This window comes from Notechis scutatus, chromosome 2 (genome assembly GCF_049901735.1).
Source record: "Notechis scutatus isolate UNSWTSFEM ecotype Mainland chromosome 2, rNotScu1.2, whole genome shotgun sequence".
In the NCBI taxonomy this organism is placed as follows: Eukaryota; Metazoa; Chordata; class Lepidosauria; order Squamata; family Elapidae; genus Notechis; species Notechis scutatus.
This window is the reverse complement of record NC_142010.1, coordinates 74680439-74693690: the sequence shown is the minus strand read 5'-3', so window position 1 is coordinate 74693690 and position 13252 is coordinate 74680439. Positions and strand designations below refer to the sequence as shown.

The following is a 13252-nucleotide window of genomic DNA, read 5'->3' as shown; positions in this document are numbered from 1 at the left end:
GAGGAGAAGAAGTGTTGGATTACTTTGAAGATATTTCTCAACGGAGAGAAGATAAGTTTTGGACAGATTTATTATATGTGTACTGACACTGGCTATTCGACACGGACTTTGCAATTAGAGTATCCTCGACAAGACTTGACTGAATTTGGTATATGACTAATGGACTGTTTATAATGACTATGCTATAATTCTTAAATGGAATAAACTATATTTTTGGTAGCACAAGCGTATCTGTATTTTTACTGCGTGTTAACTAAGAAAACTTATCTCACACATTTACCTGTCTTCCTATCTGACTTCGCTGCACATTCTGTTTAGTTTGTTTTTCCTTAACACCCGTTGGGGAATCCAGGCTTAACAGTTACAGTCATACAGTCACTACTGGGAGGGGATGGGTGATAAGGAGTGATGACAAGATTAACAGTAATAGTAGTACAAACTTTGTAATAGTTGAACAGGGTTGAGGGAATTATTTGTTTAGCAGAGTGATGGCTTTTGGGGAAAAACTGTTCTTGTGTCTAGTTGTTCTGGTGTTCAGTGCTCTATAGCGTAGTTTTGAGGGTAGGAGTTGAAACAGTTTATGTCCGGAATGTGAGGGGTCTGTAAATATTTTCACAGCCCTCTTTTTGACTTGTGCAGTATACAGGTCCTCAATTGAAGGCAGGTTGGTAGTTCTGCAGTCCTAGTTACTCTCTGAAGTCTGTGTCTGTCCTGTTGGGTTGCAGAACCAAACCAGACAGTTATAGAGGTGCAGATGATAGACTCAATAATTCCTCTGTAGAACTGGATCAGCAACTCCTTGGGCAGTTTGAGCTTCCTGAGTTGGCACAGAAAGAACATTCTTTGTTGTGCTTTTTTGATGATGTTTTTGATGTTAGGTGTCCATTTTAGGTCATGTGATATAGTAGAACCTAGAAATTTGAAGGTCCCTACTGTTGATACTGTGTTGTCTAGTATTGTAAGAGGTGATAGTATGGGAGGGTTTCTTCTAAAGTCTACCACCATTTCTACGGTTTTGAGTGTGTTCAGTTCCAGATTGTTCCAGTTACACCACGAGGCAAATTGTATAACCTCCTGTTTGTATGTGGATTCGTCATTGTCTTGAATGAGACCAATCACTGTTGTGTCATCAGTAAACTTCAGTATTTTAACAGATGGATTGTTTGAGATGCAGTCATTGGTATATAGGGAGAAGAGAAATGGAGATAGCACACAACCTTGGGGGTCCTGTGCAGATTGTACAAATATCAGATGTGATTCTGCCTATCTTCACCTGCTGCTTCCTGTCTTCCTGTTAGGAAGCTTATGATCCACTTACAAGTGTGTTCAGGTACCGCTAGTTGGTTTAATTTACTTAGAAGAGTGTCTGGAATGATGGTATTGAATGCTGAACTGAAGTCTACAAAGAGGATCCTTGCGTAGATATTTGGAGATTCAAGGTGTTGTAGGATGTAATGCAGAGCCATGTGAACAGCATCATCTGTCGATCTATTTGCTGAGTATGCAAACTGCATGGGATCTAACAGTGGATCCGTGATGGTTTTCAGGTGGGACAGCACAAGCCTTTCAAAGATTTTCATAACTACAGATGTTAGATCAACTGGTCTGTAGTCATTCAGTTCCTTGATGGAGGGCTTCTTTGACACTGGGATGATGGTAGAACATTTGAAGCAGGAAGGAACATAGCACATCTCTGGTGATCTATTGAAGATTTGGGTGAAGATGGGGGCCAATTGGTCAGCACAGACTTTTAAGCAAGAAGGAGTTATCTTGTCTGGCCCTGGTGCTTTTCCTGGCTTCTGTCTGTGTTATAGATCTTGCACTTCTTTTTCTGTGATCACTAGGGGTTGTGAGCCCAACGGATTGTTGGGAGGCTTGTAGGAGGCTTGGCTGTTGTTAGTGTGTTTGAGATGTGGGTTGTGGAGATAGGTGGCTGTAGTTTATTTTCAAACCTGCAGTAAAACACATTCAGGTCATCTGCTAGTTGTTGATTTCCTTCTGCCTGGGAAGGAGGTTTGCTGAAGCCAGTGATGTTTTTAAGAGTTTTCCACATGTTTGCTTGTTCATTTGTTGAGAATTGATTCTTTGGCCTTCAGAGTGCTAATGACCAGATGTCTGCTAAGGAATATAAATCCTTTCATTCACCACCTCTCAGCCAGAACTAAAGAAGCTTCTTGGATGAGAAGTAAAATATTTTCAAGGAAAAAACAAAAAAAATTCAGTTGCTTTTTGAAAAGCACCTTTGGGACATAAAAAGGTAATGTACACTAGAATTAACAATCAGAATAGAAAATACATGCTTGCTATTTATTTGCATTTATTCAGCTGCCCATCTCATAAGAAACATCTCTGGATAGTGTACAACAATCCATTGTTAGTCAAGCAAAAATCACAAAGTTGCTATGCAAACTAAGAACAGCAAGCATTCTTATTTATCCCAGGAGGATTTATGAATGCTATTCTCTCATTATTCTCTCAAGAATAATGAATGGATAGGAACCATTATTTCTAGTTCAGCCTTAAAATTTGAAAAATTTGTTTCAGAATTTCAAAAAAGACTGAAAAGTCAGCCCTCCCTGATGAAACATCAGAATAATCAATATTTATAATCAATCATTGGAAGCCTCCTGAAGCTACTTTGAGGCCTCTGCAGAGTTGATAAAGTGGGTGCCAAGCCTACCTCCATAATAACTACATGCAAAGTAGGATTGCCTTTGGAACAATTTATTCTTGACTCTCTAACCCTTCCTCCTTCCTTCCCTCCCTCCCTCCCTCCCTCGCTCCCTCCCTCCTTTATCTCAATCATATCCTCCCCAATAGAAATTTGTATTTGACCAATTCCTTTTTAGAACTTATTTATTTATTTATTTATTTGTTTGTTTGTTTGTTTATTTATTTATTTATTTATTTAATTATTTGATTTGATTTGCCAATTGTTTACAAGATAATAAGTATAAGTGTATACATAGTTGTGAATACATGAAATGGGTACATATAAGAAAAATAAAAGAAGAATAAGAGAAACAATAGGACAGGGACGGTAGGCACGTTGGTGCGCTTTATGCACGCCCCTACAGACCTCTTAGGAAAGGGGTGAGGTCAATAGTAGACAGTCTAAGGTTAAAGTTTTTGGGGTTTGGGGAAGAAACTACAGAGTCGGGTGGAGTATTCCAGACATTGACCACTCTATTGCTGAAGTCGTATTTTCTGCAATCAAGTTTGGTGCGGTTAACTTTGAGTTTGTATCTATTGTGTGCTCTTGTGTTGTTATGGTTGAAGCTGAAGTATTCATTGACAGGTAGGACATTGCAATGTATGATTTTATATACCATGCTTAAATCAGACCGAAGACGGCATAATTCAAGGTTTTCTAGTTCTAGAATTTCAAGTCTGGTGGCATAAGGTATTCTACAACGAGTAGAGGAGTGGAGAACTCTTCTTGTGAAATATTTCTGGACTTTCTCAATTGTGCTAATATCAGATACGTAATGTGGGTTCCAGACTGATGAACTGTATTCGAGTATTGGTCTAGCAAATGTTTTGTATGCTCTGGTTAGTAGTGTGATATTACCAGAGAAAAAGCTACGTAGGATTAGGTTAACAACTCTTAATGCCTTTTTGGCTATGTAGTTGCAGTGGGCTCTAGCACTTAGATCATTAGAAGTGAGTATTCCAAGGTCCTTTACAGAGCTTGGGTCATCAACAAGATCTTGACTATTCAGCTTGTATTTTATTTTCTGATTTTTTTGCCAATATGTAAGACAGAGCATTTATTTGTTGAGATTTGAAGTTGCCATTTGTTTGACCATTCTGATACATAGTCAAGATCTTTTTGTAGGGTAGCAGTATTGTCTGTGGTATTGAACAGCTTTACATCATCAGCGAAAAGAACGCAATTGCTCTTAATATGATCACAGAGGTCATTTATGTAGAGTATGAAGAGAGTTGGTCCTAGAACACTGCCTTGGGGGACACCACTATTGATAGGTACAGAATTTGATAGGACGCTCCCAATTTTGACCATTTGTTGTCTGTTTGCCAGGAATGCTTCTATCCAGTTATTCAGTTGTCCAGAGATACCATAGGATTTTATTTTTAGGAGTAGTTTGTCGTGTACCACTGAATCAAAGGCTTTACAGAAGTCTATGTAGATTGCGTCTATTGCTTTGCCCTGGTCGAGTTGTGTCGTCCATATGTTTTTGCAGTGTAAGAGTTGCAGATTACAGGATAGTTTTTTTCTGAAACCAAATTGTTTATTGGAGAGTAGGTTGTTTGTCTCTAAGTGGAGGATGATGGATTGGTTAATAATTGATTCCATGACTTTACAGGTGACGCAGCATAAGGAGATTGGTCTGTAATTTTCAAGTAGGCTTGGGTCTCCCTTTTTGAAGATGGGGATGACTGTGGCTTGTGACCATAGGTTAGGCAAGGAGCTGGTCCTGAAAGATTTTTCAAAGATTATGCTTAGAGGTTTGGCTATGGCAGTGGATAGTTTTTTTAAGAAGTAGGCACATATTCCATCCGGTCCAATAGATAGAGATGGTTTTAGATTGCGTAGTGCTTTTTCAACATTGTCTTCTGTAAAATCGATATGTATTAGATCATTGTTGTTATCTGCTTCAGATATTAAGTTTTCTTTTTTGACTGCTTTCCAAGTTTCTTTTATCAACATCAGTTCAGTCTATTTTGTGTAATAGAAAGGTTGGCAATATGTATTAGTTGAACAAAGAATAAATACAAATAACAAAAGGGAAAAAAATTTTGAGGAGAGAATCAGAAAGGGAAAACTTTTAAACAGAGTGGGGGGACTGTCTTCAGAATTTCTTCAGTACAGGTACCAATATATAGAAAAGTAAGTTGTCAACTCATAAAATATTTTTCTGGTCTTTTTAGAGTTGCCAACGGAAAGGGAGGGGGGAGAAGTGCAGCAGTTTGCAAAACTGAAACTGCATTCCATAAATGTTTTCAAAGATAGTAACTAGGTGACTGAAGTTTCTGCCATGCAAAATTGTAACTGGAGAGCATGATTGATGACTCTTGGCTATGGATGTGTCCCACTGGAGAATATGAATTATGATACACCCAGGGAGTGGGGGGAAAACCAGGGTCAAGGGTGAGAATGAATTATGTGTCTCAGAGTCGGCTATATCCAGGCAGTGCTGGCATGTTAACTCCCAATAAATCCTTTTTAAGTTTTGGAAGTTTGGCTTGAGACTGATGATTTAAATGGTGGTAACTGCTGGAATCCTGACATGAGTCTTACTTTAAGCTAAAACAAAAACACAAAAACATCATTAAAAAATATACAGTAAAACGATCAAGATAACATTAAAATTATATATTACAAACATCTTGCTCTAGGTTTAAGCATAAAAATATAATTTTCACATCCAATAATTAAAATAAAAATACACAATATTTCTATAAGCATAGCAAATCTAATAGTTCAATCCTAAAATCAAAAGTTTATTACTATCTTTCTAAAGCAAATGTTCAAATGTTATCTCCAGATAGAAACAGAACTAGATAGGCATTTGTCTTTCATCAAACTAGTCAATTTTGCCGTCACTGACAATTCCCTGAATTTCAAAAATCCATTCTTCATCTGTGGGAAATTGTTTATACTCCCACCTCTGTGCATATAAAAAATCTTGCTGCCATTGTTGTATGTGTGAAACAAAATCCTATATTTTCTTTCAATCTTTTTATCCACAATACCTAAAAGAAAGCCTTCTAGGTTCAGTTTTACATTTTAATTTTTTTGAATCAAAGAACATGTTTGATCCCAATACTTCTTGGCAGTCTTACATGTCCACCAAAGATGAAAAAAGTTAACCTTTACATTGATTGATCATATTGATTTCTGTTGTGGTTCACCGGCAGCCAGTGCAGATGGCAGCAGAATTGGACAGTGGGGAAGAACGGGGACCAGTCAGGGAGTCTGGAAAGGACTTGGACGAGGGTCCTGCATCTGATGCAGAGATGGGGCCAGGACTATCTGGGAGTGGGGTGCTGCCTTCGAAGCCTTTGGAGTCTGGCAGCAGTGAGGCAGAGGACCCAGGGGGTCTGTTCCTAGTGTGCCTGTGCGCAGAGCTGCTAGAAGGCGAGAGCAGCTGAAACAAAAGGGGTGACTTGGGAGTAAGGCTGAGAGGTAATTGCCCTTCTCATAAGGTATAAGGCCAAGATGATGATACCTTTGCAGGAAGCAAAGTAGTTTGATCAGTTCAGAGTCATTCTGAAAGCTCTTTGTACTTCAGTTGGGGTTTTTTTGTACTTCGGTTGGTTTCTTTTCTAGTTCATTTGATACTTCTGTTTTTGGTAGCACTTCACAGAACTGAAAGGTGTGTGCTTATCTCAGGGGACTATTTGAGATTAATTCCGGCTGGGAATAAAAACAATTCCCAGCATTGCAATAAAATAAGTCTTGTTTTTAAAAGACGTGTGCGTAATTACGGTTTGGAAGCCTTGGTCAGAACAACTTCCAACACCTTTTAAATATTCATTTATACTGTATGTATGATGCAGTGGTTAACAAATTTGATTACAAAATAAGAGAAGCTAAATTCTAGTCTCACCTTGGATTATTTTGGGGGAGGGGGGGGCAGTGGTTTCTCACTCTAAGAAGGAATTACTGCCAAGTCATTTCTGAAAAACATTTCTTCTTTATGAGAGAATGAAACAGCTAGACATTCTCCATAATTCTGTCATATGACCTACATACAAACATACATATAGGAAGATCATCTTTTGAGAGATCAATATACTTTAAACAGAACTTCCAGATATGCTTATCTGAGACTCTTGATTAATTTTAAGGATAATTTAACTACAGGTAATTAGATATAACTTAAGATACAAAGTGTTACTTTTGTGTGCAGAGAAATCACTGAGCAGATTGCATCTCAAAATAATTGATTGCTTTTACTTAATTCAAATTAGTGCATAACTCATAGGAAGAAGGAGGAGGGAATCTAAAGTTCTCTTTCTTTAATGTGCTTTAGTGAATTCTCAAGTTTTATATCTTGCCACGTTGCAAATGAAAAAAATTTGAACTGGTTGACAAGATGCTTTTTGTCTTGCCATCATCTTGCCATGATTCTGCCTGTTTGATCCTGAAATACTCCCACGACATTCAACACCTATGTTTAGAAAAGAGCTCTTAGTAATCTGACTGTTCTGCTCTGCTGTTTGCAATAGGGCACTGTGCATCAGCATTTCGATAGGGATATTTCACTTGAACCTTCGTGGAAATGAAAAACCTTTTGATGATTTGCACAGGCCTAATAACCTGGCCACAGTGGTGGGATTCAACTTTTTTTTACTACCGGTTCTGTGGGCATGGCTTGGTGGGCAGGGTATGGCTTGGTGGGCATAGCTTGGTGGGTGTGGCAGGGGAAGGATACTGTAAAATTTCCATTCCCACCCCACTCCAGGGGGAAGGTTACCATTGGTTCTCTGAACTACTCAAAATTTCTACTACCGGTTCTCCAGAACTGGTCAGAACCTGCTGAATACCACCTCTGCTTGAAAGAAACAGAGAATATTATCAGCATGCAAGGATCTATATAGTAGTCAGGGAGACTACCTAGATCTTTATATTTTCATTTTATCATGATGTTACTTTTGTCCCTTATTATATTTCTTTCCAGAGAAAAGGGCATTTGTTAATTATATACAGGGTGAACAAAATTAAGGCCTCATAGACAATTATTTTAAAGGGTTGACATTGTCTTCTAAGCATTTCCTTACTTCTTTCAGGGATGGCCTTTGAATATTCCTAAATTCAACAACATTCCTATGGGGTAAATGTTAATTTATGAAACATATTGTAATGGACTTATGGGCATGGACTTTTGGAACACCCTGTATATATTCCCAATCTCTTGTTACCAAAAAGCAGTTGATGCCATAGAAATTAGGATATCAAAGTTCTGAGTCAGATAGCATGAACTCTCTGTGTTCAACAAATTGACAGCAAGATTATCTGGAGCCGGTGTAGAATAAAGCTTCACACAAGGTTTTAAACAATCAAAGTTGAGTGATGAAGCTCACAAGGTGACAGTTCTAGCATATCTCTGAGAGTAATCATGAGAAAGACTCCACCATCAAATTTATGTTTGATAACAGGTGGTTTTGTATAGCAGCAATAATACAGAGGGAAACCCTAACATTAGGAGTACCATTTTTATGTACTATAAAATGGCTAGCACTTATAAATGAAGGGAAATCAAGCTACTTAGGAAATAATATAATAATAGGAAGCATGTTACTTAAATTCGTCTACAGCTAAGAGTGTTGTAGATGGCTTTATAGCAGTGTTTCTCAATCATGTCAACTTTAAGATATGTGGACTTCAACTTCCAGAATTCCCTAGCCAGCATGATATGATATGATGAGGTTCACATATCTTAAAGTTGCAAGATTGAGAAATACTTATCTAAAATGCATGGTCCTTCATTATGCAGTTCCAGAGTGATTCAAATGAGAATCTGAACTACATTGTTTAGTGTTAACAGAGAAAAAGAGCTGAATTTAGAATTTTTAAAACCATAAAAATCTTATCAATAGAAGGGACAGATCAAGTAAGACATGAAAAGTAAGTATTTTAGATAAGAAAAGGAGATCAAGAGAGAGGAGATTATCCTATAGTTTTGCTAACTATATCTGTATTTATTACCCTTAATAGGTTTATAGTTTTATATAGTTAATAGGTTTATAGTTTCAGAAAATGGATATATGTAAATTTCCTTTAATGTTAGGAGGTGATTTGCTCCTTATTTGAAAGGTACACTGCACTGTTTTGTGTCACAAACTCTCTTCATTTAAACTGAACAAGAAATGCCTTATATTTTTATTCATTAATGAAAGGTCATCTGTTGTGAAAAGGTAGGACTCACTGCTTAGACAGTCGTATGCTGAATCAATGAGAAGAAAGTCCAGCAATATTCATGCCCACTTTTCTAGAGTAGCATTCAAAACATTAAACATTTTACATCATTTCAATTTAAATTGAGGAACTACTCATATCAGTTTTTAATTTGATTTTAAAGATTTGGAGCAACAGCAATAAAAAGAGAAGAGAAACTTCATGCCATCAAAAATATTGATCTCATTTATCACATTGGTTTCATTTATACTCATTATTTGAAAAACAAATAGACATTCTACAAAACATAATGTTGAGCCCTGATCTGGGGTTCACCATATTTGGGTCTGGACAGACCACAAAAACCTCGAGGCACTATCTCTGGCCTTGGAGCTTTGAGACATAACATCTTTATCAAGAAAAAGACACCTGGTTTTCAGTCCTTATGGAGCTCACTGGTCTAGCAAGTTTTCTTAATAAGTTGTGCTCCCTTTATAAGATATATTAAAGTGAAACATTAGCCTCCAGACCCTTACCATTTTTATTGCTTTTCTCTAAACTCTTTCTAAAGACCTCAGCATCTTTTTGTATTGTGGTGACCAGAATTGGGTGCAGTTTTCCAAGTGTGGCCTCACTAGTGCAATATCAAGTGTATACTATAAAGGCATCCTGTATATATTATACAGTATAATACCATTCCCCATACTCTTCCTCCTCCCATTGTTGTAAACCATTCTTCTACTTTGGAACTTGTGTTCCTGTAATAATTTGTTCCAAGTTTCTTTTGCTCCTTGTCATGTAGTCAAACCTTTAACTTTCCTATTGACTTTCACAGAATTCTCAAGTTCTCAACTGCCAGACTTTTGACTACCAATCATTCTTGCTTTCAAATTACACAACTTTCTGTAATAAAGATGCCAGTTACTTAATTTACCAGACAAGCAACCTCTGTTTGAACTCTTTAGGAGCTTTTATTGTTTTCTGTCTAAATAGCCAAATCTCATTTCAATCTCCGTTATTATCTGAAGATTAACAGCATGTCAGTAAAAGCTCTCAGATATATAATTGCCTTATTTTCTGTTTTCATCATTCTAAAGACTTGCATAGCAAGTTATCTATAAGCCCACAATAAGCACACAATCAACTACCATGCATAAAATCAAATACAATTATTTTTTGAAATTGCAGGCATTTCAGTAGCTTTTTAAATGTTTCTGTATACAATTCAAAGAGCTGTTCTTTTATTCTACAAAACCCTTCATGCCTTGAATCCTAAGAAGAAAAATTGGTAGAAAGAAGATATAGGACAATTTTTCTGACTGACAATATTCTATTGAATGTACTTAAGTGAATGAAAGAGACCACAGAGTTGCCTACATATTTATTTATAGAATAGAATACAATAGCAGAGTTGGAAGGGACCTTGGAGGTCTTCTAGTCCAACCTCCTGCCTAGTCAGGAAAGCCTACACCACTTCAGACAGATGGTTATCCAATCTCTTCTTAAAAACTTCCAGTGTTGGAGCATTCACAACTTCTGGAGGCAAGTTGTTCCACTGATTAATTGTTCTAACTGTCAGGAAATTTCTCCTTAGTTCTAAGTTGCTTCTCTCCTTGATTAGTTTCCACCCATTGCTTCTTGTCCTGCCCTATTCCATTCTATGTGACGGTAACTCACCCAAGCCTGGGAACACATCACATCTTGAATGCTTTGGAGAAGGCTGGAATAATCAGAGCCACCAAGTCTCAAGGTATGGTGTTCCAAAGGGCAGGCATTGTGACAGAAGAAAACTGACCTGACCAGAAGAGACAATATTTTGCTAATGACCCTTCACAACCTGGGACTCCACTGAAGCTAGTGATGAGGCAATCCTTATTCATAGGAATCAAACTTCCCAGCCAAGTATGCTAAAGTCCTGGCAGTCCAGAAGCTCAGTATTCAGATTCCTCAAGATGAAACAACCATCCAGGATTTGCAGCTTCCAAATGGCTTCCCGATTGACTTTGCTTGTGGAAAGCCACAGGTGGTCACAAGTTACTATCACATGACATATTTTCTAAATGACCTGCAAGTTTTGCCTTATGTTGGGAGTGGGGAGTGCCGGGAATGTAGTATTAAGTGATGTAGTCATGTGACTCATGCTCTATGATGGCATTGCTTATCAATGGAAATCCCAGGCTCCCCATTGTTGTTGCTAAGCAGGGACTACCTGTGTTAGAATTAAGTGAATGTGAAAGAGCACTGTATAAGAAAAAGCTCAACAGTTCTTAATTTCATTTTGTTAATAGTGCAATCTAACAATCTAAACAGATTATTGTTTCGCCATGGAGAAAATTTCTTAGTGCTTTCTTCATTATAAAAGTAAACATTCAGTAAGGAAGCCCAACGGGACAAGTTTGAAATGATTCTTTTCCTGGATGTTATTCCAAACTTTCAATAAATTGCTGAACTTTAAATAATAGATAATTTCTTGAGAACTGTTTATTCCTGTGTATATGAACCCAAATATATCTGTGCAGCTGCTGTGGAATATCTGACTCTTCTATTAAGGTGATGGAGGCAGCTTAATGCATTCTGACGTCAGTGTTAGGCAACTGGCTTGAGAGTGCAATTTGAAACATGGAGCAGATGTTAAAGCAACTTTTTAAACTCGCAACAGATAGAATCATTGTATTTCTGTTTGTAGATAATTTGATGGAGGTGAGTCAGGAGTAATTCATGGGATGCTCAAAAGGTCTCATGACTATAGATTACCAGCTTTTAATCATTGCAGAAAAAGGGACAGTGCTTCAAAACAAATCCATCTTCCTTTTCTTTCTGATTGAGAACTGGTTAAGCCAATTTTCCAGTTACATAACATTTTTACATGAAAATGCTAAGTAATAATTCATTTCCTACAATGGAGAATTCACTTTAATAGAGAGATCTCTTTCTTCCTTATTGAGGCAGCACTAATGGCAGCACTTTAAAGATGTTACTAGGCAACTTTAGATTAATGACAACATGAGAACATTGGAGAAAGGGTTGTAGGTAATAGGCGAGCTCATTTAAAGATTTTAACCTTTAGTATCATCTCAAAACAGGATGTAGCACTCATATAACATTTGTTGAAGTCCTTGAAGTTTCTGGATAAATTCACAAGTTTTATAAAAAACGGTTTCAAGCTGAGCTCTTATGGAAAAAGCCCCTGTTTAAGCTAAACAGTTGAAACATATCAAGATTTGCAGTTTTTGCCATCAGTTCATTAGGAAGGAGCTTTCTTATTATTATGGGTAGGTTTGTGCAAACTAATAAAGTCCCTGTTGAGAAGAGCTTATTGCTCTGACTAACAAGAATCTTGGATTGCAAAGAATTCAACAAAATGTATATCTATCTATCTATCTATCTATCTATCTATCTATCTATCTATCTATCTATCTATCTATCTATCTATCCATCTATCCATCCATCCATCCATCCATCCATCCATCCATCCATCCATCCATCCATCTATCTATCTATCTATCTATCTATCTATCTATCTATCTATCTATCTATCTATCTATCTATCTATCTATCTATCTCTATCTATCTATCTATCCATCCATCCATCCATCCATCCATCCATCCATCTCTCTCTCTATCTATCTATCTATCTATCTATCCATCCATCCATCCATCCATCCATCCATCCATCTATCTATCTATCTATCTATCTCTTCTATCTATCCATCCATCCATCCATCCATCCATCCATCCACCCACCTACCTACCTATCTATCTCTATCTATCTATCTATCTATCTATCTATCTATCTATCTATCTATCTATCTATCTATCTATCTATCTATCTATCTATCTATCTACCCATCCACCCACCCACCCACCCACCTACCTACCTACCTACCTACCTACCTACCTACCTACCTACTATCTCTGTCTAGCTATCTAGCTTCCTAGCTACCTAGCTACCCAGCTATCTTGCTATCTATCTCCTAGCTAAGTTGAAGTTGTTCTGATGTTTTTGTAAATTTTTCTTTGCTGTTACATGTTACATATTTTTGTATATTTATTTAAAAATCTTTTTTAAAAAAATTGTTAGCCCTCCAGTATTGTGTATTTGAAATGGGTGGCCATATAAAACTGCTAATTAAAATGAATATAATATTACAAGTTATATAAAACTGAAAGAAAAAAGATTAAGAGAAAGAAAAAGCAGATCTCCAAACTCAGTAATGATCATCTTCTTGGACATTGGCAAGAGAATATCAGTTCTACTAGGAAAAAAGTCACCTACTGCAGGGAGGGGATCTGCTGGACCAACAGACATGACTTTAAATGGAGCACTGATCTTCCTTGCCAGAACTGCTATTTGCTTCTGAAATAAGAGTTGTGAAATCTGGAGTA

The 13252-nt window shown here is 37.1% G+C and overlaps 1 long non-coding RNA gene across 1 annotated transcript in view; it reads left to right on the top strand.

Moving 5' to 3' along the window:
- Positions 1-504: 504 nt before the first annotated feature.
- LOC148132087 (uncharacterized) overlaps positions 505-13252 on the top strand; it is a 93690-nt gene continuing 80942 nt past the window's right edge. The window contains exons 1-2 of the long non-coding RNA XR_015747290.1: positions 505-664; positions 2097-2257. This is a non-coding gene — a long non-coding RNA (uncharacterized LOC148132087). The remainder of the gene's footprint in view (positions 665-2096; positions 2258-13252) is intronic.